At 41.2% G+C, this 25,223-nt stretch overlaps 8 non-coding genes and 7 pseudogenes across 8 annotated transcripts; 5 read left to right on the forward strand and 10 right to left on the reverse strand.

Annotated features, from left to right (window-relative positions):
- Positions 1-526: 526 nt before the first annotated feature.
- LOC149938111 (U2 spliceosomal RNA) lies at positions 527-706 on the reverse strand (annotated as a pseudogene).
- Positions 707-2,285: 1,579 nt separating this feature from the next.
- On the reverse strand, positions 2,286-2,388 carry LOC149938112 (U2 spliceosomal RNA; annotated as a pseudogene).
- Positions 2,389-3,537: 1,149 nt separating this feature from the next.
- LOC149938113 (5S ribosomal RNA) lies at positions 3,538-3,656 on the forward strand. Its single transcript, XR_016481895.1, has one exon. It is a non-coding gene; the product is annotated as a 5S ribosomal RNA (ribosomal RNA).
- Positions 3,657-5,619: 1,963 nt separating this feature from the next.
- LOC149938114 (U2 spliceosomal RNA) lies at positions 5,620-5,797 on the reverse strand (annotated as a pseudogene).
- A 1,470-nt stretch (positions 5,798-7,267) lies between these two features.
- Positions 7,268-7,370, reverse strand: LOC149938115 (U2 spliceosomal RNA; annotated as a pseudogene).
- A 1,148-nt stretch (positions 7,371-8,518) lies between these two features.
- On the forward strand, positions 8,519-8,637 carry LOC149938116 (5S ribosomal RNA). Its single transcript, XR_016481897.1, has one exon. It is a non-coding gene; the product is annotated as a 5S ribosomal RNA (ribosomal RNA).
- Positions 8,638-10,600: 1,963 nt separating this feature from the next.
- LOC149938117 (U2 spliceosomal RNA) lies at positions 10,601-10,789 on the reverse strand. The gene has a single exon (XR_016481652.1). It is a non-coding gene; the product is annotated as a U2 spliceosomal RNA (small nuclear RNA).
- Positions 10,790-12,513: 1,724 nt separating this feature from the next.
- On the reverse strand, positions 12,514-12,640 carry LOC149938118 (U2 spliceosomal RNA; annotated as a pseudogene).
- A 1,149-nt stretch (positions 12,641-13,789) lies between these two features.
- Positions 13,790-13,908, forward strand: LOC149938119 (5S ribosomal RNA). The gene has a single exon (XR_016481898.1). It is a non-coding gene; the product is annotated as a 5S ribosomal RNA (ribosomal RNA).
- A 1,967-nt stretch (positions 13,909-15,875) lies between these two features.
- On the reverse strand, positions 15,876-16,061 carry LOC149938120 (U2 spliceosomal RNA). Its single transcript, XR_016481619.1, has one exon. It is a non-coding gene; the product is annotated as a U2 spliceosomal RNA (small nuclear RNA).
- A 1,503-nt stretch (positions 16,062-17,564) lies between these two features.
- On the reverse strand, positions 17,565-17,708 carry LOC149938121 (U2 spliceosomal RNA; annotated as a pseudogene).
- A 1,149-nt stretch (positions 17,709-18,857) lies between these two features.
- On the forward strand, positions 18,858-18,976 carry LOC149938122 (5S ribosomal RNA). Its single transcript, XR_016481899.1, has one exon. It is a non-coding gene; the product is annotated as a 5S ribosomal RNA (ribosomal RNA).
- Positions 18,977-20,935: 1,959 nt separating this feature from the next.
- On the reverse strand, positions 20,936-21,121 carry LOC149938123 (U2 spliceosomal RNA). Its single transcript, XR_016481620.1, has one exon. It is a non-coding gene; the product is annotated as a U2 spliceosomal RNA (small nuclear RNA).
- Positions 21,122-22,649: 1,528 nt separating this feature from the next.
- Positions 22,650-22,793, reverse strand: LOC149938124 (U2 spliceosomal RNA; annotated as a pseudogene).
- Positions 22,794-23,943: 1,150 nt separating this feature from the next.
- LOC149938125 (5S ribosomal RNA) lies at positions 23,944-24,062 on the forward strand. The gene has a single exon (XR_016481900.1). It is a non-coding gene; the product is annotated as a 5S ribosomal RNA (ribosomal RNA).
- Positions 24,063-25,223: the final 1,161 nt, after the last annotated feature.

A 25,223-nucleotide genomic window follows, 5' to 3' on the forward strand; every position in this document is an offset into this window, starting at 1 on the left:
GCCTCCCGCTCGTCGGCCATTGCCTCTGCCCTAAACGGGGAGTCTAGCATCCACTCCTTGGGTATCCATAATGGAGGAGAGGACTGAAAGGGGGAAAACCAAGCATGGACGCGCCCAGGAAAATACCAAGGAGGATAGGAAGGGAGGCGAAGTAGGAGGGATGAACGCGGCAGCATCCTTGTAAGAAGCTTAGCGGCGGGAAAATTTCGGAAAAATGGCGGCTAGACGTAGCGTAGCTGCCGCAATCTTGCCGCCATTCATCCCTCCTACTTCGCCTCCCTTCCTATCCTCCGTGAAAATACCGCGAAAAAGAGTGTATAACTAGGTAAAAGAAAATTCAAAAACTGGAATCTTTCCGATTCTTCATTATTAACTATTCGACAATAAGGATTTTACCACTTATGACGTCAGAGGGGCAATATATTATAATAAAGAAATATATATAAAGACAGCCAAATAACATTTCCCGGAAATACTGTGTTGCGCAGTGCGCCATTATAAGAGCGTTTGATTTTTGATTTCAAGAGAGAAGTGGGCCGATCCCGGATTTACTGCAATACCAGGCCGACCCGTGGCGGAGGTGGAGCAAGCTCCGACCACTCCGCCGCCGTCCAAAAATAAGTTTAATATCTTGGGCCCCGATGGGACCCGTATCAGATATTAAGCTGATAAGAACAGATACTTTTAATTGTTTATTAAAAGCTTCGTTAATTTTACATTTTTACATGTTTACGTTTGTTGTATTTGTTCGCGTTTTTACTTAATTAAATTATTGCGAACAAAAGTCAAGTTCATAGTCGATCAAGGTAAGTATAGTTATTAGGCATATAATTAATTTTTTTTTTTTGCAGGGTTTAAACAGTGAGTTACGTAAAGTTAAAAACTTTAAAACAAAACACTAAGAAATAATCGAGATAAAAAAACTTAATTTTAAAATTAAAGGTGACGAATAAAATATGTGAATAATACACTAAAATACATTTTAAAAATATATTAAAAGTGTATTAGAAACATATGTGCAAAATTCAGTATGTTACGTATTCTGCATATATATCTTGTTCGGGTGTGCTTTTGGCGGCGCTGGCGAATGACTTCTTCTCCTCGTTCCGGGTCTTTCCCTTCTTGGCCTCTCTTTCCGGAGAGGTGTGGATACGCCGTTTTGAAAATTTTGCTTGTGCTGCGTTGATGATCTCGATCCATTCCTTTTTCCTTGCATCGTCTATGTCGTCTGCTGTCTGAACGTGTGTCTTAAATTCTTGAAGTTTTGCCTGTGAATATTTCTTGATGGTTTCTACTGAGGACGGTGAGATGGGTAGGTATTTCGGTCGTGGTTCCTGGTGGTCGCTGGGTGATGCCTCTTGTGGTGCTGCTGCTTCTGCTAATGGATCGTGTTCTTTAGCAGAAGTACTGCCGCCTGTCTCCTGGACGCGCTCGGGCTCATCCTTCGGAGACTCTTTCTGGCCTTCCTCCATGGGTTGGTTCCGCTCTGCTTGCCTGGCTCGTTTGATTTCGCAAGTTGAGGTGTTGTGGCCTTCTTGGTCGCAAAAAAAGCATTTCTTTACGACGCCTGTATAGTATATTAACGCCCTGCTGCGTCCAAAAAAGAGCACATTAGGGATGGTTTTCGACATGATGATTTTTACGGAGCGGTCGCCATTTCTAAGTCCTTTTAATTCGGGGTATTCGTCTAGTCGGTGAGCTTTGATGGTTCCGTATGGTCGTAATGTGGTAAGTATGGCATCCCATTGAATCCAGGAGGGCAGGTTCTTGATGGTTAACCAGACACCGTCGTCGTCGATGCTGGTTATCGTGCAGGGTTTCCCATTTATAATCAGCTCCCCATAGGAGACAGCTTGCTGGAGGAAGGCCAGAGTGGTAAAGGTAAGAAGGTAGCAGCTTTTCCCAACAGGTTGAAGAGTCTCCAAACACTGAGGTCCAAGTTTAGAGTAGAAGGTTTGAGCAACGTCCAGGAATCCGGCGTCGACTTCAAGCCGGGCAGTCCGCTTCTTCACCTCTGCAGCCATGATGGCTTTAGAGGGGTCGTCGGGTAAAGTCAAGTCCCAGGAAGGAACAGCGTCAAGTGGAAATGGCAGGAATCGGCCAAGTCAGGATACAGCGTGGAGACCAGGAACAGCAGCGACAGGTAAGTGTCAGCAGGACCAGGACCAGGAACAGCAGCGGAGTCAGGAACAGCAGAGGAACCGGAAACAGCAGCGGCAGCTTCAGAAGCAGGAACAGGAACGTCAGGATACCGGCAGGTAAGTCAGCATCGCAGGAACTAGCTGTATAGCTGGAAAACTCGCTTAACGGCCTTTCGGCCAAGATTTCAGCGAAATAGCTGGGAACAGATACTACACTTTGATCTTAGCCAAAAGGCCGAGAAGCGATAACCCGCTAGGAGCCGTCACTGTTTAACAAAGTAAAAAGAGAGAATTCGAGCATTTCAAATATTTCATAATTACGTCACCGAATGTTGGTCCTGGTGGGAGATGACAACGTTTGTAGCCATCGCGCGAACAAAGGAGAAGACGATATCTTGAATCCGTGAAATAGAGGTACACCGCCAGGCCCGGACTGGCACTTTTGGGGTCATCGGCTAGAGACAGTAGAGTGGGCCACTTTACCGGGCCGTATGGAAAAAAAATCTAAATGGTGGTTTATAGGACCATAAATAACGTATTAAGTGTACTAGATTCTACGTGAAACGTCAAACGCGTTTAAATGACCATTTAGGAAAAATTTATTATAAGCGAATAGAGCGTTCTATAAAAGTGGACCATAACCGGTCACTTTTCATACAGACTATAGAGCTGGTTCAGCAGGACTAACAACTTTTGTTATTCTTTGGTTTAAGAGAATTCGGCTTATGTCCTGTCTTTATATGAATATTTTAGAGACGTACCTTTTAGGAGTTGTAGGAGGCACCCTAGGTGTTGAAGTATGTTTGGGGTTAAGGATATTTTCATGATCTAAGTTTCATCTTAAACACGTGGATTTGGGACTAGTATTTTCTAGAATTTTGCTTATTTGCCATCATACATTTATTACAAAAATCATTTAAAATAAGAAAAAAGGCGCGGAAAGCAAAGCCGGAAATATGTGAAGCCTAGGCTAGCAACTACGCTACTAATAAAAATTGACTGCTCTCAATTTCTTACGGGTTTGCCAGATAAATATATTTCTCTAAGACGAAAAACCGGCCAAACCTTCACCTCCTCCGAACTCCAAAGGGGGAAAGCACACCACACCAATTTTATAGATTCGTAAACGCGCCTTCCCAATCGACCGCCATCACCTTACAGTCTACGGGGAGGCTGATGAAAAAACTGGTTTGGGGGGGGGGGGATGAAATTTCTGCGGTAAAGGGCTTGCTCGTTGGTTGTCTGTACGATAATATCGGCGCCCAGTAAACGTTTCTAAAAAGAGTGTATAGAACGTTCTATTGGAGCCGCATGCAGCCGGTGGCCCTCGGCGATCACCAACCTACCAGGACCTGGCTAGTCGCGGCTTGTCCACCGCTATCAATTACACTCTAGCGGCAACGGCCATATCACGCTGAATACACCGGTTCTCGTCTGATCACCGAAGTTAAGCAGCGTCGAGCGCGGTCAGTACTTGGGAGGGAGACCACCTGGGAACACCGCGTGCCGTTGGCTACTCATTTATTTTCGCGGGATGGGATTTGCGTCTTTTAACAGGAAAATACCTTCATCCTATCATTTTGACGCTGCTTTTTTATGCAATTAAAAGTTCGCCCAGACGATAATATTATTTCGGTCAACTCTTGGCCTTTTTTTAACAACTGGCAGCATCTTTCCGTGAATAAAATACATGTTAGTATCAAAATTGAACAAAATAAAATGGCGAGAAAATTGGTTTTCATTTTATTCTACTTAAGGCTTGTACTTAAAATAGTACTAACTTACTTACTTACTTACTTACTTACTTACTTACTAACTAACTAACTAACTAACTAACTAACTAACTAACTAACTAACTAATTAACTAACTAACTAACTAACTAACTAATTAACTAACTAACTAACTAACTAACTAACTAACGTTTATCTCTAAACAAAAACATTTCCGCGGTAAAATCCACTCTGAAATGGCCTTTTCTGGTTTTGGAATGAAGTCCAAAGTTAAAATTTTATTAACAAATTCTAATTGTGAAATATATTTTTTGTTCTAAATTTTAATCTTAAATGTAATTTAAATAGTTGAATCTAAAAAAGGACTTTTGGAAAATGTTTTATAGAAGGTTTTATCATGGGACAGCCGCATGGATTAGGGGAGTAACCCAAAAATACAAAATATCAAAACAAACCACGAAATTAAATAATAAAACGGAGACAGAGATATATTTTTTAAACAAAATAATATAGCTAACTTTTATCTATTAATTGTTTTAGGTGATGTAGTTTATGTAAAATATAAAAATGAACCTTGGCACAATATAAATTTAATGTCATGTTTTATTGATACTTAGAAAAAGTAACAAACATTTCAAAAGTCAGATCTTTGAGATCATTATTAAAAAAATATAACATTTTAAATCCGAACTCCTCTATAAATATTAAAATTATAAATTCCTAATCTACTTTAACAAAAGATATATCATATTAAGTTTAATACTATTAATGTTAGGAATAATCATGACTTTGAGATAAATAGAACAAAAATGTTTAATTCCAAATATAGTTAATTATAGAGCAATATATAATAAATGATTTTGTACTTACCAAAAATAAGCCTTGCCACTTTATATCTTGGTAATGTAGCTGCCGCGGGCGGCGGGCCCCCGGCGGCGACTCACTGTCCACGGAAGACGGGAAGAGAGAAAAAATGGAGAGGGGCTTATTTCGTGTTTTCTCTTTACGCGGAACATCTTGGCTGGAACCCAATGACCTAAAAATGAGGGGCGCGCTGTCTCTACCCACCATACCGAAACCCGCGAATTTACGTTATGAAAACCGGTTCCTTCAGCCAACCACTTAGAACATGCACGATTTACGAACCTTGGGTTACGAATAAAACCACAGGAATAACACAGAACAACCTCTTTTCGCGCCTTTATTTTACCCCTCTTACTTGCCTCCCGCTCGTCGGCCATTGCCTCTGCCCTAAACGGGGAGTCTAGCATCCACTCCTTGGGTATCCATAATGGAGGAGAGGACTGAAAGGGGGAAAACCAAGCATGGACGCGCCCAGGAAAATACCAAGGAGGATAGGAAGGGAGGCGAAGTAGGAGGGATGAACGCGGCAGCATCCTTGTAAGAAGCTTAGCGGCGGGAAAATTTCGGAAAAATGGCGGCTAGACGTAGCGTAGCTGCCGCAATCTTGCCGCCATTCATCCCTCCTACTTCGCCTCCCTTCCTATCCTCCGTGAAAATACCGCGAAAAAGAGTGTATAACTAGGTAAAAGAAAATTCAAAAACTGGAATCTTTCCGATTCTTCATTATTAACTATTCGACAATAAGGATTTTACCACTTATGACGTCAGAGGGGCAATATATTATAATAAAGAAATATATATAAAGACAGCCAAATAACATTTCCCGGAAATACTGTGTTGCGCAGTGCGCCATTATAAGAGCGTTTGATTTTTGATTTCAAGAGAGAAGTGGGCCGATCCCGGATTTACTGCAATACCAGGCCGACCCGTGGCGGAGGTGGAGCAAGCTCCGACCACTCCGCCGCCGTCCAAAAATAAGTTTAATATCTTGGGCCCCGATGGGACCCGTATCAGATATTAAGCTGATAAGAACAGATACTTTTAATAGTTTATTAAAAGGTCGTTTTGATACAAACTATATACATATATGACATTATTGTTCGCGGTTTTAATTATTTAAGTTAACGCGAACATTCGTTAAAATAAAAAAATTTACATTGGAAAATTTAAAAACGAGCTGGAAGCTAAGTCAAAAATTTAAAAGTTAAATTTTATGAAATATTTTTCCCTTTCTTAGGGTCTCTTACATCTAAGGGACTTTGACTTCTTTTGGAGCGATTATGGAGGGTTCTCTCGGCCATCACTAGTGTGTTGTCCCGCCAGTCCATGATTAGTTTTTTCTTGGAGGTTAATGCTTTGGCACGCCGGCAAAAATCTTCAATTTCGGGTTTCGTCATAACATCAAAATCCCAATAGCGGGCATAAATTGCCACTTCTGGTTCAGGTTCAGGTTCCTTATGTGGTGGAGATTTCAGAGCGTCGGCGTATTGACTGGTCGGGACTGTAGGTTCTGCGTTTTCCTTGGATGGTTCTGGTGATGTTAGTGACCAGCTCTCTTCAGAGCTTTTTGATTCGTCGGCAGAGGTAAGTATTGGTATTTTGCTTGTTTGGTTTTCTTTATTTTCTTCCAGGATGTCGTCTCGATTGGTGGCGTTGGCAGGTGTAGGTGTGGAGTTTCTGTGGGTTTCAGGATCTAAAGGTAAGTCGTTTCTGGTTCCAGTTTTTGTCATTTCCGCCGTCTTATTCTTCTTTGCTTCACAGGCAGAGGCAACGTGCCCCTCCTGATCGCAAAAGAAGCACTTTTTTGCAACACCTGTATAGTAGATCAGGGCCCGACTACGGCCGAAGTAAAGAACATTAGGTATCGTTTGATTCATTTTTATTTTTACCGCTCTGTCCCCGTTTTTTATTCCTTTCAGTTCTTTATATTCATCTAAGCGATGAGCCTTTATTTCGCCATATTGTCTTAGGTTGGTCAATATGGCGTCCCATTGGATCCATGGTGGTAAGTTTTTTATGGTCAGCCAGACGCCGTCATCTTCTACGCTGGTGACCCTACAGGACTTGTTCGAGATCGTTATTTCTCCGTAGGAGACCGCTTGCTGAAGGAATGCCAGGGTAGTGAAGGTAAGTAGGAAAGACTCCTTACCAACAGGTTGTAGCGTTTCGATGGACTCGGGTCCGAGTTTTTCGAGGAAGGCTCGAGCGACATCTAGGAAGCCAGCGTCGACTTCGAGCCGGGCAGTCCGCTTTTTAACCTCAGCAGCCATACAGGCTGTGGAGAGGTCGTCAGGTAGAGGTAAGTCCCAAGAAGGAACGGCGTCAGGAAGTAATGGCAGGAGTCAGCCAAGTCAGGATACGGCGAAGAGACCAGGAACAGCAGCGACAGGTAAGTGTCAGCAGGACCAGGACCAGGAACGGCAGCGGAATCAGGAACAGCAACGGAACCGGAATCAGCAGCGGCAACTTCAAGAGCAGGATCAGAGACGTCAGGGTACCGGCAGGTAAGTCAGCATCGCAGGAACTAGCTGGAAAGCTTGGAAACTCGCTTAACGGCCTTTCGGCCAAGATTTCAGCGAAATAGCTGGGAACAGATACTACACTTTGATCTTAGCCAAAAGGCCGAGAAGCGATAACCCGCTAGGAGCCGTCACTGTTTAACAAAGTAAAAAGAGAGAATTCGAGCATTTCAAATATTTCATAATTACGTCACCGAATGTTGGTCCTGGTGGGAGATGACAACGTTTGTAGCCATCGCGCGAACAAAGGAGAAGACGATATCTTGAATCCGTGAAATAGAGGTACACCGCCAGGCCCGGACTGGCACTTTTGGGGTCATCGGCTAGAGACAGTAGAGTGGGCCACTTTACCGGGCCGTATGGAAAAAAAATCTAAATGGTGGTTTATAGGACCATAAATAACGTATTAAGTGTACTAGATTCTACGTGAAACGTCAAACGCGTTTAAATGACCATTTAGGAAAAATTTATTATAAGCGAATAGAGCGTTCTATAAAAGTGGACCATAACCGGTCACTTTTCATACAGACTATAGAGCTGGTTCAGCAGGACTAACAACTTTTGTTATTCTTTGGTTTAAGAGAATTCGGCTTATGTCCTGTCTTTATATGAATATTTTAGAGACGTACCTTTTAGGAGTTGTAGGAGGCACCCTAGGTGTTGAAGTATGTTTGGGGTTAAGGATATTTTCATGATCTAAGTTTCATCTTAAACACGTGGATTTGGGACTAGTATTTTCTAGAATTTTGCTTATTTGCCATCATACATTTATTACAAAAATCATTTAAAATAAGAAAAAAGGCGCGGAAAGCAAAGCCGGAAATATGTGAAGCCTAGGCTAGCAACTACGCTACTAATAAAAATTGACTGCTCTCAATTTCTTACGGGTTTGCCAGATAAATATATTTCTCTAAGACGAAAAACCGGCCAAACCTTCACCTCCTCCGAACTCCAAAGGGGGAAAGCACACCACACCAATTTTATAGATTCGTAAACGCGCCTTCCCAATCGACCGCCATCACCTTACAGTCTACGGGGAGGGTGATGAAAAAACTGGTTTGGGGGGGGGGGATGAAATTTCTGCGGTAAAGGGCTTGCTCGTTGGTTGTCTGTACGATAATATCGGCGCCCAGTAAACGTTTCTAAAAAGAGTGTATAGAACGTTCTATTGGAGCCGCATGCAGCCGGTGGCCCTCGGCGATCACCAACCTACCAGGACCTGGCTAGTCGCGGCTTGTCCACCGCTATCAATTACACTCTAGCGGCAACGGCCATATCACGCTGAATACACCGGTTCTCGTCTGATCACCGAAGTTAAGCAGCGTCGAGCGCGGTCAGTACTTGGGAGGGAGACCACCTGGGAACACCGCGTGCCGTTGGCTACTCATTTATTTTCGCGGGATGGGATTTGCGTCTTTTAACAGGAAAATACCTTCATCCTATCATTTTGACGCTGCTTTTTTATGCAATTAAAAGTTCGCCCAGACGATAATATTATTTCGGTCAACTCTTGGCCTTTTTTTAACAACTGGCAGCATCTTTCCGTGAATAAAATACATGTTAGTATCAAAATTGAACAAAATAAAATGGCGAGAAAATTGGTTTTCATTTTATTCTACTTAAGGCTTGTACTTAAAATAGTACTAACTTACTTACTTACTTACTTACTTACTTACTTACTAACTAACTAACTAACTAACTAACTAACTAACTAACTAACTAATTAACTAACTAACTAACTAACTAACTAATTAACTAACTAACTAACTAACTAACTAACTAACTAACGTTTATCTCTAAACAAAAACATTTCCGCGGTAAAATCCACTCTGAAATGGCCTTTTCTGGTTTTGGAATGAAGTCCAAAGTTAAAATTTTATTAACAAATTCTAATTGTGAAATATATTTTTTGTTCTAAATTTTAATCTTAAATGTAATTTAAATAGTTGAATCTAAAAAAGGACTTTTGGAAAATGTTTTATAGAAGGTTTTATCATGGGACAGCCGCATGGATTAGGGGAGTAACCCAAAAATACAAAATATCAAAACAAACCACGAAATTAAATAATAAAACGGAGACAGAGATATATTTTTTAAACAAAATAATATAGCTAACTTTTATCTATTAATTGTTTTAGGTGATGTAGTTTATGTAAAATATAAAAATGAACCTTGGCACAATATAAATTTAATGTCATGTTTTATTGATACTTAGAAAAAGTAACAAACATTTCAAAAGTCAGATCTTTGAGATCATTATTAAAAAAATATAACATTTTAAATCCGAACTCCTCTATAAATATTAAAATTATAAATTCCTAATCTACTTTAACAAAAGATATATCATATTAAGTTTAATACTATTAATGTTAGGAATAATCATGACTTTGAGATAAATAGAACAAAAATGTTTAATTCCAAATATAGTTAATTATAGAGCAATATATAATAAATGATTTTGTACTTACCAAAAATAAGCCTTGCCACTTTATATCTTGGTAATGTAGCTGCCGCGGGCGGCGGGCCCCCGGCGGCGACTCACTGTCCACGGAAGACGGGAAGAGAGAAAAAATGGAGAGGGGCTTATTTCGTGTTTTCTCTTTACGCGGAACATCTTGGCTGGAACCCAATGACCTAAAAATGAGGGGCGCGCTGTCTCTACCCACCATACCGAAACCCGCGAATTTACGTTATGAAAACCGGTTCCTTCAGCCAACCACTTAGAACATGCACGATTTACGAACCTTGGGTTACGAATAAAACCACAGGAATAACACAGAACAACCTCTTTTCGCGCCTTTATTTTACCCCTCTTACTTGCCTCCCGCTCGTCGGCCATTGCCTCTGCCCTAAACGGGGAGTCTAGCATCCACTCCTTGGGTATCCATAATGGAGGAGAGGACTGAAAGGGGGAAAACCAAGCATGGACGCGCCCAGGAAAATACCAAGGAGGATAGGAAGGGAGGCGAAGTAGGAGGGATGAACGCGGCAGCATCCTTGTAAGAAGCTTAGCGGCGGGAAAATTTCGGAAAAATGGCGGCTAGACGTAGCGTAGCTGCCGCAATCTTGCCGCCATTCATCCCTCCTACTTCGCCTCCCTTCCTATCCTCCGTGAAAATACCGCGAAAAAGAGTGTATAACTAGGTAAAAGAAAATTCAAAAACTGGAATCTTTCCGATTCTTCATTATTAACTATTCGACAATAAGGATTTTACCACTTATGACGTCAGAGGGGCAATATATTATAATAAAGAAATATATATAAAGACAGCCAAATAACATTTCCCGGAAATACTGTGTTGCGCAGTGCGCCATTATAAGAGCGTTTGATTTTTGATTTCAAGAGAGAAGTGGGCCGATCCCGGATTTACTGCAATACCAGGCCGACCCGTGGCGGAGGTGGAGCAAGCTCCGACCACTCCGCCGCCGTCCAAAAATAAGTTTAATATCTTGGGCCCCGATGGGACCCGTATCAGATATTAAGCTGATAAGAACAGATACTGAATTTGTTTATTTAAATTCAAGTCAAACAAGTTTACAAATGTTCGCGTTATTACTAATTAATTAAATTAGCGCGAACACTGTTGAAAATACACTTACGTAAAAGGCACGAGCGTTTTTAAAAAACATTTGTCAATTATATAGTGAAAACATTGACGAAATAAGTAGAATTAACAAGTTCTACGAGTTTCTTAGTTCAGTATGTCGAGGTAAGTATCAGTTACTTTTGGTTTTAAATTCCTATCATATCATTAAGACTATAATTATTTTTCTTTTTTTTCTAGGGTACATGGATTTTAAGGTACGTATATTACAGGTAAGTTTAATTCATTTAAGCACACTAATGGTTATTTTTCTTATTTTTAAGCCAGAATATGTAAAAAACTAAAACTAAGTTTTAAAATCAAATAACAAAATCTGATTTTGATAAAAGCGGATGTAAACTTAAAATTATCAATTAAAATATATTTAAAACATATTTACAACTTGAACCGGGGTTCTAATTTTTCCCTTTTTTTGAGTCCTTATCACGAGGAGAGCTATTGCGTCGTTTGGAACGATTCTGAAGCACTCTCTCGGCCACCGCTAGAGTCTGATCCCTCCAGTCCGTGATACGTTTTTCCGGGTGCGTCAATGCCTTGGCACGCCGACAGAAATCTTCAATTTCTTGTCTTGACAATTCAGTCCAATTCCAATCTTGCTCGTAAATCTCAAGTTCTTCGACGGGTTCTTTGGTTGTCTCTAAACACTCTTCTGGTACAGATGGAGCTTGTTGCACTGGCATCTTCAGTGCGTCAGCGAACCCTTTGACGACTGTTTCCGATGTGTCCGGAGAAGATGCTGGCGATGACAAGTACCAGCCATCGTCTCCCTCCTTTAGCTGGTTGGTGTCCGATGGACTTTCGTTCATCTTTGCTTGATTATCCTCAGCATCGGCTTCCGCGTCTGCGAGTGGTGGTGGCGGGATCAAGCTTTTGGAGTCCTTGGATGCCGGATTCTGGCCTTGAATATCCGTGCTCTCCGGAGTCGTGCGTGCCTTGTTTTTTTTCTTCGGGCAATCCCGAACCTGATGACTGTCTTTACGACAGTAAAAACACATGCGTTGTACTCCCTGGTATACAATTTGAATGCGATGTCCGCTGATTGTCATCAGGTTCGGGATCGGGCTCTTGATCTTTACTTCAAGGCGACGGTTCCCGTTCCGGATGTCTTGAAGTGGGCCCTTCTGGAACGTTTCCCACGACTCCGAGAGCACCTCACAATAATTCTTCAATGAAGATTTCAAAAATGGTAGTTCCCACCAGCATGGAGCGTTCTTGATTGTGATCTGAGTGACCGGATCGGCCACTCCTATGATATTCAGATGTTTATCTCCGACAATGATGCCAGCATCAACGGCCTTCTGGTAACAGATGGCATCTTTGAATGTTATTTGACATTCGGACTTGGCGAGCATCTGGAAAACGGTGATGCTCTTGGGGCCAATGCAGTCGAAAAGAGCAATTGCCAAATCTTCTACATTGACCCCGTCAAACTTTATTCTTGCAGTGGCCTTTTTCGAGGTCGACGGCAAGGACTGCAATGTGGACGGCTTCGACGTCACGGCAGGCATGGCGACGATGGTGGCGACCGCCGAAGCGGCGACCGGAATTCAGGAACCGCTGGATAGAGGTAAACGGCAACTGAAAGGCAGGAACAACAGCCGGAACACGGACTGGGCTGGAAGCAGGAACGGCAACTTCTGGCGAGGCAGCGTGGCAGAGAACAGGCAAAAACTCGCCTAACAGGCGTAAAACACTTCTCGCCCCCCGACTAAGATCTCGGTATAGCACTATTGAAAACAGATACTACACTTTGATCTTAGCCAAAAGGCCGAGAAGCGATAACCCGCTAGGAGCCGTCACTGTTTAACAAAGTAAAAAGAGAGAATTCGAGCATTTCAAATATTTCATAATTACGTCACCGAATGTTGGTCCTGGTGGGAGATGACAACGTTTGTAGCCATCGCGCGAACAAAGGAGAAGACGATATCTTGAATCCGTGAAATAGAGGTACACCGCCAGGCCCGGACTGGCACTTTTGGGGTCATCGGCTAGAGACAGTAGAGTGGGCCACTTTACCGGGCCGTATGGAAAAAAAATCTAAATGGTGGTTTATAGGACCATAAATAACGTATTAAGTGTACTAGATTCTACGTGAAACGTCAAACGCGTTTAAATGACCATTTAGGAAAAATTTATTATAAGCGAATAGAGCGTTCTATAAAAGTGGACCATAACCGGTCACTTTTCATACAGACTATAGAGCTGGTTCAGCAGGACTAACAACTTTTGTTATTCTTTGGTTTAAGAGAATTCGGCTTATGTCCTGTCTTTATATGAATATTTTAGAGACGTACCTTTTAGGAGTTGTAGGAGGCACCCTAGGTGTTGAAGTATGTTTGGGGTTAAGGATATTTTCATGATCTAAGTTTCATCTTAAACACGTGGATTTGGGACTAGTATTTTCTAGAATTTTGCTTATTTGCCATCATACATTTATTACAAAAATCATTTAAAATAAGAAAAAAGGCGCGGAAAGCAAAGCCGGAAATATGTGAAGCCTAGGCTAGCAACTACGCTACTAATAAAAATTGACTGCTCTCAATTTCTTACGGGTTTGCCAGATAAATATATTTCTCTAAGACGAAAAACCGGCCAAACCTTCACCTCCTCCGAACTCCAAAGGGGGAAAGCACACCACACCAATTTTATAGATTCGTAAACGCGCCTTCCCAATCGACCGCCATCACCTTACAGTCTACGGGGAGGGTGATGAAAAAACTGGTTTGGGGGGGGGGGGATGAAATTTCTGCGGTAAAGGGCTTGCTCGTTGGTTGTCTGTACGATAATATCGGCGCCCAGTAAACGTTTCTAAAAAGAGTGTATAGAACGTTCTATTGGAGCCGCATGCAGCCGGTGGCCCTCGGCGATCACCAACCTACCAGGACCTGGCTAGTCGCGGCTTGTCCACCGCTATCAATTACACTCTAGCGGCAACGGCCATATCACGCTGAATACACCGGTTCTCGTCTGATCACCGAAGTTAAGCAGCGTCGAGCGCGGTCAGTACTTGGGAGGGAGACCACCTGGGAACACCGCGTGCCGTTGGCTACTCATTTATTTTCGCGGGATGGGATTTGCGTCTTTTAACAGGAAAATACCTTCATCCTATCATTTTGACGCTGCTTTTTTATGCAATTAAAAGTTCGCCCAGACGATAATATTATTTCGGTCAACTCTTGGCCTTTTTTTAACAACTGGCAGCATCTTTCCGTGAATAAAATACATGTTAGTATCAAAATTGAACAAAATAAAATGGCGAGAAAATTGGTTTTCATTTTATTCTACTTAAGGCTTGTACTTAAAATAGTACTAACTTACTTACTTACTTACTTACTTACTTACTTACTAACTAACTAACTAACTAACTAACTAACTAACTAACTAACTAACTAATTAACTAACTAACTAACTAACTAACTAACTAATTAACTAACTAACTAACTAACTAACTAACTAACGTTTATCTCTAAACAAAAACATTTCCGCGGTAAAATCCACTCTGAAATGGCCTTTTCTGGTTTTGGAATGAAGTCCAAAGTTAAAATTTTATTAACAAATTCTAATTGTGAAATATATTTTTTGTTCTAAATTTTAATCTTAAATGTAATTTAAATAGTTGAATCTAAAAAAGGACTTTTGGAAAATGTTTTATAGAAGGTTTTATCATGGGACAGCCGCATGGATTAGGGGAGTAACCCAAAAATACAAAATATCAAAACAAACCACGAAATTAAATAATAAAACGGAGACAGAGATATATTTTTTAAACAAAATAATATAGCTAACTTTTATCTATTAATTGTTTTAGGTGATGTAGTTTATGTAAAATATAAAAATGAACCTTGGCACAATATAAATTTAATGTCATGTTTTATTGATACTTAGAAAAAGTAACAAACATTTCAAAAGTCAGATCTTTGAGATCATTATTAAAAAAATATAACATTTTAAATCCGAACTCCTCTATAAATATTAAAATTATAAATTCCTAATCTACTTTAACAAAAGATATATCATATTAAGTTTAATACTATTAATGTTAGGAATAATCATGACTTTGAGATAAATAGAACAAAAATGTTTAATTCCAAATATAGTTAATTATAGAGCAATATATAATAAATGATTTTGTACTTACCAAAAATAAGCCTTGCCACTTTATATCTTGGTAATGTAGCTGCCGCGGGCGGCGGGCCCCCGGCGGCGACTCACTGTCCACGGAAGACGGGAAGAGAGAAAAAATGGAGAGGGGCTTATTTCGTGTTTTCTCTTTACGCGGAACATCTTGGCTGGAACCCAATGACCTAAAAATGAGGGGCGCGCTGTCTCTACCCACCATACCGAAACCCGCGAATTTACGTTATGAAAACCGGTTCCTTCAGCCAACCACTTAGAACATGCACGATTTACGAACCTTGGGTTACGAATAAAACCACAGGAATAACACAGAACAACCTCTTTTCGCGCCTTTATTTTACCCCTCTTACTTGCCTCCCGCTCGTCGGCCATTGCCTCTGCCCTAAACGGGGAGTCTAGCATCCACTCCTTGGGTATCCATAATGGAGGAGAGGACTGAAAGGGGGAAAACCAAGCATGGACGCGCCCAGGAAAATACCAAGGAGGATAGGAAGGGAGGCGAAGTAGGAGGGATGAACGCGGCAGCATCCTTGTAAGAAGCTTAGCGGCGGGAAAATTTCGGAAAAATGGCGGCTAGACGTAGCGTAGCTGCCGCAATCTTGCCGCCATTCATCCCTCCTACTTCGCCTCCCTTCCTATCCTCCGTGAAAATACCGCGAAAAAGAGTGTATAACTAGGTAAAAGAAAATTCAAAAACTGGAATCTTTCCGATTCTTCATTATTAACTATTCGACAATAAGGATTTTACCACTTATGACGTCAGAGGGGCAATATATTATAATAAAGAAATATATATAAAGACAGCCAAATAACATTTCCCGGAAATACTGTGTTGCGCAGTGCGCCATTATAAGAGCGTTTGATTTTTGATTTCAAGAGAGAAGTGGGCCGATCCCGGATTTACTGCAATACCAGGCCGACCCGTGGCGGAGGTGGAGCAAGCTCCGACCACTCCGCCGCCGTCCAAAAATAAGTTTAATATCTTGGGCCCCGATGGGACCCGTATCAGATATTAAGCTGATAAGAACAGATACTGAATTTGTTTATTAAAAAATCAAATTTGGTACAGTACCCTTGTCATTTTTTTCCTGCTTGTTAAATTAAATTAAGTTAGAGCAGGTCATATTTTTCTATTGCAAAAGTTTAAAAACATATTAGTTAGTGATACCATTAAAAGTTTAAAATTTTAATTTTTCACTGAAGATTTTCCTTTTTTCGCTGTTTTTTTAGGAGAGGTGCTGTGTCTGCGTTTGGAATAGGTTTGAAGAAGGTCTGTAACACGGAACTGGAGGTCGTCGATGGAACAATCAAGGGTTCTGATTCCTGAGGGAGGTTCTCTGTCGAGGCGGTTGTAGAAGATTTGTAGTTCGGCGTGCGTCAGTTTGTTAAGGTTTGGTTTGTCCCCCGGCTTCCAGGTATTTGGATCCCACCTGGGCCCGGTGGCTGAAGTGGTCTCGTCGTTGCTGCTGTCGGATTCGGATTGTTCAGGTTCGTTGCTTGTTGTTTCGGGTTTATTTTCAGGTTTATCGGGCTTTGGTGTTGTTTTCAGGGCATCGGAGTATTGGCTGGTTTTGACTGGAGGTTCTACGTTCGTTTTGGAAGGTTCTGGTGACATTAGCGTCCAGCTCTCTTCAGAGCTTTTTGAGTCGTCGGGTGCGGTAAGTATGGGTAAGTTGCTTGATTGATTTTCTTGATTTTCTTCTAGGTTATTGGCTCGAGTGGTGGCGTTGGTAAGTGCGGGTGTTGAACTTCTGGTGGTTACAGGATCCTCTGGTAATACGGGTTTTTCAGTTTCTTTCTTCTCGACTATCTGGTTTTTCTTTTTTTCACAGTCAGAGGCAACGTGCCCCTCCTGCTCGCAAAAGAAGCATTTTTTGGCAACCCCGGTATAATATACCAGGGCCCTGCTACGGCCAAAATAAAGTACGTTAGGAACAGTTTGTTTCATTTTTAATTTTACCACACGATCTCCGTTCTTTATCCCCTTTAATTCTTTATATTCATCGTGGCGATGAGCTTTGATGTCTCCGTATTGCCGCAGGGTTGTCAGAATGGAATCCCATTGGATCCATGATGGAAGCTGTTTGATGGTCAGCCAGACGCCGTCATCCTCGACGCTGGTGACTTTACAGGTCTTGTTGTTGATGGTTAATTCTCCGTAGGAGACCGCTTGTTGCAGGAAGGCCAGGGTTGTGAAGGTAAGTAAAAAGGATTCTTTACCAACAGGTTGGAGCGTTTCGATTGAATTAGGTCCGATTTTTCGGAGGAAGGTCTGGGCGACTTCAAGGAAGCCGGCGTCGACGTCTAGACGGGCAGTTCTCTTTTTCACCTCTGCAGCCATGATGGCTTTAGAGGGGTCGTCAGGAGAAGGCAAGTCCCAGGAAGGAACAGCGTCGAATGGTATTGGCAGGAATCAGCCAGGTCAGGATACAGGCGTAGAGACCCGGAACAGCAACGACAGGCAAGTAGCAGCGGCACCAGGATCAGGAACGGCAGCGGAACCAGGATCAGCAACGGAACCAGGAACAGCGGCGGCAGCTTCGGAAGCAGGAACAGGAACAGGCACGTCAGGATACCGGCAGGTAAGTCAGCATCGCAGGAACAGGCTGAGAAGCGTGAACGTCGCTTAACGGCCTTTCGGCCAAGATTTCAGCGAAATAGCTGGGAACAGATACTACACTTTGATCTTAGCCAAAAGGCCGAGAAGCGATAACCCGCTAGGAGCCGTCACTGTTTAACAAAGTAAAAAGAGAGAATTCGAGCATTTCAAATATTTCATAATTACGTCACCGAATGTTGGTCCTGGTGGGAGATGACAACGTTTGTAGCCATCGCGCGAACAAAGGAGAAGACGATATCTTGAATCCGTGAAATAGAGGTACACCGCCAGGCCCGGACTGGCACTTTTGGGGTCATCGGCTAGAGACAGTAGAGTGGGCCACTTTACCGGGCCGTATGGAAAAAAAATCTAAATGGTGGTTTATAGGACCATAAATAACGTATTAAGTGTACTAGATTCTACGTGAAACGTCAAACGCGTTTAAATGACCATTTAGGAAAAATTTATTATAAGCGAATAGAGCGTTCTATAAAAGTGGACCATAACCGGTCACTTTTCATACAGACTATAGAGCTGGTTCAGCAGGACTAACAACTTTTGTTATTCTTTGGTTTAAGAGAATTCGGCTTATGTCCTGTCTTTATATGAATATTTTAGAGACGTACCTTTTAGGAGTTGTAGGAGGCACCCTAGGTGTTGAAGTATGTTTGGGGTTAAGGATATTTTCATGATCTAAGTTTCATCTTAAACACGTGGATTTGGGACTAGTATTTTCTAGAATTTTGCTTATTTGCCATCATACATTTATTACAAAAATCATTTAAAATAAGAAAAAAGGCGCGGAAAGCAAAGCCGGAAATATGTGAAGCCTAGGCTAGCAACTACGCTACTAATAAAAATTGACTGCTCTCAATTTCTTACGGGTTTGCCAGATAAATATATTTCTCTAAGACGAAAAACCGGCCAAACCTTCACCTCCTCCGAACTCCAAAGGGGGAAAGCACACCACACCAATTTTATAGATTCGTAAACGCGCCTTCCCAATCGACCGCCATCACCTTACAGTCTACGGGGAGGGTGATGAAAAAACTGGTTTGGGGGGGGGGGGATGAAATTTCTGCGGTAAAGGGCTTGCTCGTTGGTTGTCTGTACGATAATATCGGCGCCCAGTAAACGTTTCTAAAAAGAGTGTATAGAACGTTCTATTGGAGCCGCATGCAGCCGGTGGCCCTCGGCGATCACCAACCTACCAGGACCTGGCTAGTCGCGGCTTGTCCACCGCTATCAATTACACTCTAGCGGCAACGGCCATATCACGCTGAATACACCGGTTCTCGTCTGATCACCGAAGTTAAGCAGCGTCGAGCGCGGTCAGTACTTGGGAGGGAGACCACCTGGGAACACCGCGTGCCGTTGGCTACTCATTTATTTTCGCGGGATGGGATTTGCGTCTTTTAACAGGAAAATACCTTCATCCTATCATTTTGACGCTGCTTTTTTATGCAATTAAAAGTTCGCCCAGACGATAATATTATTTCGGTCAACTCTTGGCCTTTTTTTAACAACTGGCAGCATCTTTCCGTGAATAAAATACATGTTAGTATCAAAATTGAACAAAATAAAATGGCGAGAAAATTGGTTTTCATTTTATTCTACTTAAGGCTTGTACTTAAAATAGTACTAACTTACTTACTTACTTACTTACTTACTTACTTACTAACTAACTAACTAACTAACTAACTAACTAACTAACTAACTAATTAACTAACTAACTAACTAACTAACTAATTAACTAACTAACTAACTAACTAACTAACTAACGTTTATCTCTAAACAAAAACATTTCCGCGGTAAAATCCACTCTGAAATGGCCTTTTCTGGTTTTGGAATGAAGTCCAAAGTTAAAATTTTATTAACAAATTCTAATTGTGAAATATATTTTTTGTTCTAAATTTTAATCTTAAATGTAATTTAAATAGTTGAATCTAAAAAAGGACTTTTGGAAAATGTTTTATAGAAGGTTTTATCATGGGACAGCCGCATGGATTAGGGGAGTAACCCAAAAATACAAAATATCAAAACAAACCACGAAATTAAATAATAAAACGGAGACAGAGATATATTTTTTAAACAAAATAATATAGCTAACTTTTATCTATTAATTGTTTTAGGTGATGTAGTTTATGTAAAATATAAAAATGAACCTTGGCACAATATAAATTTAATGTCATGTTTTATTGATACTTAGAAAAAGTAACAAACATTTCAAAAGTCAGATCTTTGAGATCATTATTAAAAAAATATAACATTTTAAATCCGAACTCCTCTATAAATATTAAAATTATAAATTCCTAATCTACTTTAACAAAAGATATATCATATTAAGTTTAATACTATTAATGTTAGGAATAATCATGACTTTGAGATAAATAGAACAAAAATGTTTAATTCCAAATATAGTTAATTATAGAGCAATATATAATAAATGATTTTGTACTTACCAAAAATAAGCCTTGCCACTTTATATCTTGGTAATGTAGCTGCCGCGGGCGGCGGGCCCCCGGCGGCGACTCACTGTCCACGGAAGACGGGAAGAGAGAAAAAATGGAGAGGGGCTTATTTCGTGTTTTCTCTTTACGCGGAACATCTTGGCTGGAACCCAATGACCTAAAAATGAGGGGCGCGCTGTCTCTACCCACCATACCGAAACCCGCGAATTTACGTTATGAAAACCGGTTCCTTCAGCCAACCACTTAGAACATGCACGATTTACGAACCTTGGGTTACGAATAAAACCACAGGAATAACACAGAACAACCTCTTTTCGCGCCTTTATTTTACCCCTCTTACTTGCCTCCCGCTCGTCGGCCATTGCCTCTGCCCTAAACGGGGAGTCTAGCATCCACTCCTTGGGTATCCATAATGGAGGAGAGGACTGAAAGGGGGAAAACCAAGCATGGACGCGCCCAGGAAAATACCAAGGAGGATAGGAAGGGAGGCGAAGTAGGAGGGATGAACGCGGCAGCATCCTTGTAAGAAGCTTAGCGGCGGGAAAATTTCGGAAAAATGGCGGCTAGACGTAGCGTAGCTGCCGCAATCTTGCCGCCATTCATCCCTCCTACTTCGCCTCCCTTCCTATCCTCCGTGAAAATACCGCGAAAAAGAGTGTATAACTAGGTAAAAGAAAATTCAAAAACTGGAATCTTTCCGATTCTTCATTATTAACTATTCGACAATAAGGATTTTACCACTTATGACGTCAGAGGGGCAATATATTATAATAAAGAAATATATATAAAGACAGCCAAATAACATTTCCCGGAAATACTGTGTTGCGCAGTGCGCCATTATAAGAGCGTTTGATTTTTGATTTCAAGAGAGAAGTGGGCCGATCCCGGATTTACTGCAATACCAGGCCGACCCGTGGCGGAGGTGGAGCAAGCTCCGACCACTCCGCCGCCGTCCAAAAATAAGTTTAATATCTTGGGCCCCGATGGGACCCGTATCAGATATTAAGCTGATAAGAACAGATACTGAATTTGTTTATTAAAAAATCAAATTTGGTACAGTACCCTTGTCATATATTCCTGTTTTTTAAGTTAGTTTAAATTAAAACAGGTCAATAATTAGTCACAAAAAATAAAAGGTAGAAAACTAATAATTTCACAAAATTAAAACCGAGGTTTACGTATAAAATTTTAAAATTTTAATTTTAAGATTTCCCTTTTTTCACTTTTTTTATTGGAGTCGTGCTGTTACGGCGTTTAGGATAATTTTGGAGGATGGATGTGATGTCGTTTTTTATATAGTCTATTTGCCAGGTGATGTATGGGGTGCGGCTTGGAGGTTCTCGTTTAATGCGTTCTAACAGTATTTGGAGTTCTTGTTTGGTGAGTTTCTTAAAATCTTGTTTATCCCCCAGTTCCCAGGTATTTGGATCCCACCTGGGACCGGTGGCTGTAGTGGTCTCGTCGTTGCTGCTGTCGGATTCGGATTCGGATTGTTCAGGGTCGTTGCTTGTTGTTTCGGGTTTATTTTCAGGTTCATCTGGTTGTGGTGGAGATTTCAAGGCGTCGGCGTATTGGCTTGTTTGGACTGGAGGATCTGGGTTCTTCTTGGATGGTTCGGGTGACGTCATCGTCCAGCTCTCTTCAGAGCTTTTTGATTCGTCGGCAGCGGTAAGTATAGGTAAGTTACTTGTTTGATTTTCTTGGTTTACTTTCAGGTTATCGTCTCGAGTGGTGGCGTTGGTGAGTATAGGTGTGGAGTTTCTGGTTATGTCAGGATCTTTGGGTAAGTCGTCGTTGGTTCGGGGTTTTGTCTTCTCGGTCGTCTGGTTATTCTTTTTTGCGTCGCAGGCAGAGGCAATGTGCCCCTCCTGATCACAAAAGAAGCACTTTTTTGAAACACCTGGGTAGTAAACCAGGGCTCGACTACGGCCAAAATAAAGAACATTAGGTATAGTTTTATTAATTCTGATTTTTACCGCTCTATCTCCATTTTTGATCCCTTTGAGTTCTTTATATTCATCTAGGCGATGGGCCTTAATTTCGCCATACTGTCGTAAGTTTGTCAATATGGCATCCCATTGTATCCATGGTTGCAGATTCTTGATTGTCAACCAGACGCCGTCATCCTCGACGCTGGTGACTTTACAGGTCTTATTGTTGATCGTTAATTCTCCGTAGGAGACTGCTTGTTTCAGGAAGGCCAGGGTTGTGAAGGTAAGTAAGTAAGATTCTTTACCAACAGGTTGAAGCATTTCGATTGAATCGGATCCGAGCTTTCCGAGGAAGGTCTGAGCGATTTCGAAGTAGCCAGCATCGACGTCCAGTCGAGCGGTCCGCTTCTTCACCTCTGCAGCCATGATGGCTTTAGAGGGGTCGTCGGGTGAAGTCAAGTCCCAGGAAGGAACAGCGTCAAGTGAAAATGGCAGGAATCGGCCAAGTCAGGATACAGCGTGGAGACCAGGAACAGCAGCGACAGGTAAGTGTCAGCAGGACCAGGACCAGGATCGGCAGCGGAATCAGGAACAGCAACGGAACCGGACACAGCAGCGGCAGCAGCAGGAGCAGGAACAGGAACAGCAACTTCAGGATACCGGCAGGTAAGTCAGCATCGCAGGAACAGGCTGAGAAGCGTATACGTCGCTTAACGGCCTTTCGGCCAAGATTTCAGCGAAATAGCTGGGAACAGATACTACACTTTGATCTTAGCCAAAAGGCCGAGAAGCGATAACCCGCTAGGAGCCGTCACTGTTTAACAAAGTAAAAAGAGAGAATTCGAGCATTTCAAATATTTCATAATTACGTCACCGAATGTTGGTCCTGGTGGGAGATGACAACGTTTGTAGCCATCGCGCGAACAAAGGAGAAGACGATATCTTGAATCCGTGAAATAGAGGTACACCGCCAGGCCCGGACTGGCACTTTTGGGGTCATCGGCTAGAGACAGTAGAGTGGGCCACTTTACCGGGCCGTATGGAAAAAAAATCTAAATGGTGGTTTATAGGACCATAAATAACGTATTAAGTGTACTAGATTCTACGTGAAACGTCAAACGCGTTTAAATGACCATTTAGGAAAAATTTATTATAAGCGAATAGAGCGTTCTATAAAAGTGGACCATAACCGGTCACTTTTCATACAGACTATAGAGCTGGTTCAGCAGGACTAACAACTTTTGTTATTCTTTGGTTTAAGAGAATTCGGCTTATGTCCTGTCTTTATATGAATATTTTAGAGACGTACCTTTTAGGAGTTGTAGGAGGCACCCTAGGTGTTGAAGTATGTTTGGGGTTAAGGATATTTTCATGATCTAAGTTTCATCTTAAACACGTGGATTTGGGACTAGTATTTTCTAGAATTTTGCTTATTTGCCATCATACATTTATTACAAAAATCATTTAAAATAAGAAAAAAGGCGCGGAAAGCAAAGCCGGAAATATGTGAAGCCTAGGCTAGCAACTACGCTACTAATAAAAATTGACTGCTCTCAATTTCTTACGGGTTTGCCAGATAAATATATTTCTCTAAGACGAAAAACCGGCCAAACCTTCACCTCCTCCGAACTCCAAAGGGGGAAAGCACACCACACCAATTTTATAGATTCGTAAACGCGCCTTCCCAATCGACCGCCATCACCTTACAGTCTACGGGGAGGGTGATGAAAAAACTGGTTTGGGGGGGGGGGGGATGAAATTTCTGCGGTAAAGGGCTTGCTCGTTGGTTGTCTGTACGATAATATCGGCGCCCAGTAAACGTTTCTAAAAAGAGTGTATAGAACGTTCTATTGGAGCCGCATGCAGCCGGTGGCCCTCGGCGATCACCAACCTACCAGGACCTGGCTAGTCGCGGCTTGTCCACCGCTATCAATTACACTCTAGCGGCAACGGCCATATCACGCTGAATACACCGGTTCTCGTCTGATCACCGAAGTTAAGCAGCGTCGAGCGCGGTCAGTACTTGGGAGGGAGACCACCTGGGAACACCGCGTGCCGTTGGCTACTCATTTATTTTCGCGGGATGGGATTTGCGTCTTTTAACAGGAAAATACCTTCATCCTATCATTTTGACGCTGCTTTTTTATGCAATTAAAAGTTCGCCCAGACGATAATATTATTTCGGTCAACTCTTGGCCTTTTTTTAACAACTGGCAGCATCTTTCCGTGAATAAAATACATGTTAGTATCAAAATTGAACAAAATAAAATGGCGAGAAAATTGGTTTTCATTTTATTCTACTTAAGGCTTGTACTTAAAATAGTACTAACTTACTTACTTACTTACTTACTTACTTACTTACTTACTAACTAACTAACTAACTAACTAACTAATTAACTAACTAACTAACTAACTAACTAATTAACTAACTAACTAACTAACTAACTAACTAACGTTTATCTCTAAACAAAAACATTTCCGCGGTAAAATCCACTCTGAAATGGCCTTTTCTGGTTTTGGAATGAAGTCCAAAGTTAAAATTTTATTAACAAATTCTAATTGTGAAATATATTTTTTGTTCTAAATTTTAATCTTAAATGTAATTTAAATAGTTGAATCTAAAAAAGGACTTTTGGAAAATGTTTTATAGAAGGTTTTATCATGGGACAGCCGCATGGATTAGGGGAGTAACCCAAAAATACAAAATATCAAAACAAACCACGAAATTAAATAATAAAACGGAGACAGAGATATATTTTTTAAACAAAATAATATAGCTAACTTTTATCTATTAATTGTTTTAGGTGATGTAGTTTATGTAAAATATAAAAATGAACCTTGGCACAATATAAATTTAATGTCATGTTTTATTGATACTTAGAAAAAGTAACAAACATTTCAAAAGTCAGATCTTTGAGATCATTATTAAAAAAATATAACATTTTAAATCCGAACTCCTCTATAAATATTAAAATTATAAATTCCTAATCTACTTTAACAAAAGATATATCATATTAAGTTTAATACTATTAATGTTAGGAATAATCATGACTTTGAGATAAATAGAACAAAAATGTTTAATTCCAAATATAGTTAATTATAGAGCAATATATAATAAATGATTTTGTACTTACCAAAAATAAGCCTTGCCACTTTATATCTTGGTAATGTAGCTGCCGCGGGCGGCGGGCCCCCGGCGGCGACTCACTGTCCACGGAAGACGGG

Source organism: Leiobunum rupestre, chromosome 6 (genome assembly GCF_980474605.1).
Source record: "Leiobunum rupestre chromosome 6, qqLeiRupe1.1.hap1, whole genome shotgun sequence".
Lineage (NCBI taxonomy): Eukaryota > Metazoa > Arthropoda > Arachnida > Opiliones > Sclerosomatidae > Leiobunum > Leiobunum rupestre.